The sequence below is a fragment of the Triticum aestivum genome, chromosome 6B (genome assembly GCF_018294505.1).
Source record: "Triticum aestivum cultivar Chinese Spring chromosome 6B, IWGSC CS RefSeq v2.1, whole genome shotgun sequence".
NCBI classification, from domain to species: Eukaryota; Viridiplantae; Streptophyta; class Magnoliopsida; order Poales; family Poaceae; genus Triticum; species Triticum aestivum.
Window position 1 is genome coordinate 725,870,508 of NC_057810.1, and position 3,121 is coordinate 725,873,628.

The following is a 3,121-nucleotide window of genomic DNA, read 5'->3' on the forward strand; positions in this document are numbered from 1 at the left end:
GGAAGCGGGCGTACAAAATACACAGCGTGCGATGGCGATTTGGACCGCGCGCCCAACTCTATATGCCGCGCGCTTATTGCGCGTCCGCTGGAGCCCCTACATCGATTGCGCGCGCTAAAAAGACAAATTTGCGGCGCGACCCTTATTTAGCACGGCTGTTGGAGATGCTCTAAGCAGTGCAGCGGCTTCGGTCGCCAGAGGTCGAGAGGAGTGAGGGGAGGGGGGGTCGATGGGGATTTTTTGGGAGGGCTGGCTGGGCTAGGTCGTTCGATGTCTAATGGGCTGTCTGGGAATCGGGACCCAATTAACTAATATCCTTCCAAGTTCATGAATGAATCCTTTAAATCTTTATTTACTACTCCTTTTCTACAATCATTTTCCTCAATTTGGAATAAGGAAACAATTCAGATTTTGATTTCTCCTTGTTTTCATTCAACAATGATAATTTCATTTCAATTTAAGTACCAATTTTGGAACACACGCTGTCAAGAAATAGGCATGTACATACTCTCTGTGCATGGCAATATTAATGTGCCAGTTTATTTGGGCTGAGCTGAGTCCTGAAGGTAGGACGCACAATCTTCTTTGAAACAAATGCCCTTTGTAGTTAACTTGGCAGTGGTAGTAGCATCATTTAGATTTCTAGTGCAATCCAATATTTCAATTTTTATTTTGTTGGCTAAGTACACCTCTATGCAACTTCCACAACAGAATATTCCAAACTATAGAATGGTCTCAGTGTACCAGTTTTTCGAATCTCCATTGAAAAACTTGAAGGAAGATGCTCGCCAAATGGTCGTCAACTATTTTAAAAACTACTTTGACTTATATGGAGAACAGTATTAGTACTGTAAAACTTGACCAAGAAAGCTGATGTGTAACAGCTATTTTTTAATACTGTTAAAACAATATACCTTTCGAGATGTAGCTATGATCTCCAAAACGAGTAAGAACTTTTTCATATCAGTTATCGTTACCTAGTATACCATGTTCGGAAAGTTTAATCGTATATGTTTTGTAGCTCATGCATTGCTACCATTTTCATGAGCATGGATCTGTTACAATAGGATGAAACAAATTATGAGGCTGTGTGATGTAAATGTGGATATATATCACAGGTGCACAGCTTTGGGCTTTCGAGCGATCCAGGAAGGTAAACCTGGAAGCTGGAACATAAGAACTTCATTGATGTCTCTTTAGTCTGAAACTCAATGCGACCATAGTTAATTTCCTTCTACCAAATTCCTTTCATTCCCATCTATAAAAAGTTTCTTTTTATGCATGTTCAGTGCTCAATTCAAGTATGCTCACCAAGGGATACCTTTTTTTTGACATTTTGGTGCAAAGTAGCTTAATTTACCTCTCCTACTGTTTTCTTCAGAATTAGATGTTGAAAATGGTGTTGGAACTCTATTTAATTTTTGCTGCATTCTTAGTTGCTATTATTGATCATCAACGGAAGAGTTGATAAAATTCAAATTTAGTTCTCAATTCTTTTTGGTTCATTTAATTATAAAGATCTATCTTCCTAGGTCGACGGTGGTCCAACCGCACCCGTCTTTAAAACAATAGAGTTTGGAGTCCCATGTGTTAGAAATTTCATACCATTTAAACAAAATGTAGAAAAGAACAAGCTATGTTTATCTATGACATTAAGCAACAGCCAATGTTTATCTGCCGCGTTTATAAAAAGAAATCTTTAGCTAGAGCATTAAAACTAACCAAATCTTTAGCTACAACAGTTAAGGCTTCCCTATCTTTCGCTACAACATTTAAAACTAGACATGGCATTTAAGACTTCCCTATCTTTAGCTACAACATTTAAGACTAGACGATAAAGTCACTAGCTATGTTTGGCAATGTAAAAATACAACAATTTGGATAACCCATTCAATTTGTGCTTGTTACTGATGAGTAATTACAATACTAGTTACAGTTCTGCTATATATATGGACCGGGGTAAGTAATGGATACATATCAAAACCCAGTGAATTTCTCACACAATGGGGAAGCACATCAAGCACAATGCCCAACTTGTTGTCTTGCTTTCCATGGTTCTTCTAAGTTGCCTGGTTTCTTCAGCCGTACAAGGTAATGAACAATTGTAAATAGTTATTTCATGAACTTTCAGTGTTCATCCTTATGTTTAAAGTTTGTTTCGTCAACCTTGAGTATGCACCCCTTGGAAAGATCTAGAGTGGTTTTCTACATAGGCATTATCTACATGTTCACATGCAAAATGAAATTACCTTCATGTTGAGCTGACATAAATTTATTTGATTTTCACTTCAGTGACGACAAGAGGAGCAACACAGCGGCTATACGGCCTAACGATGACCCTGACTGTGTGAGAGAGACGAAGTTGAAGTGGCCGCGGAAACGACAGTACTGCTGCAACTATTTTGCATATACTGGTCCATGCTACGATGACTATACTGTCTGCAAAGCCCATTGCCCGTGATTCAACACAATTCCCATGAATAGTTTTCATGTAATAAGGAAGAGATGATATGCAATAAGTTTTCCTATCAACATTTACTTTTCCAATTGCTTAAGTGAATAAAGATATGATTTCCAAAATTATTATGGTGCTTGTACTTATCCCTATCAACTGTTTTATCAAAAATACATTTTTCGTGCAACGGAGACACACCGCCGGCACTACAGTGCAACGTAACAAAGGGTGGCCAGGATGGTGGTCCATGGACCACCCTAGAATTTTTTTTCACAGGCTCACTTGTGTGTACTTGAGCCGAAGAAAGCCAAGAATAGGATTGTTTTTGCACAGATAAAGATGTGGTTTCTAAATTATTATTGTCCTTGTACTTATCTATAAGAAATATGTTTTTGAAGAAATATTTTTTTGTGCAATGGAGACACACCGTTAGCACTTCAGTGCATTGGCGTAAACGAGGGGTGGCTAGGATTTTTCCATTGGCTCACTTGGGTGCACAGGTGTGCTTCTCAAAAAAGTGAAAGTACAACTGCGCTCTCTAGTTTCTGTTTTTCCCCGGGTTTTTTATTTATATGTTTTCTGTTTTCAGTTTTTACGGACCTTTTTTTTGTAGTTTTTTATTTTTCCCAGATTTCGGCTTTTTCCGTGCTTGTTTTTATTTATGGT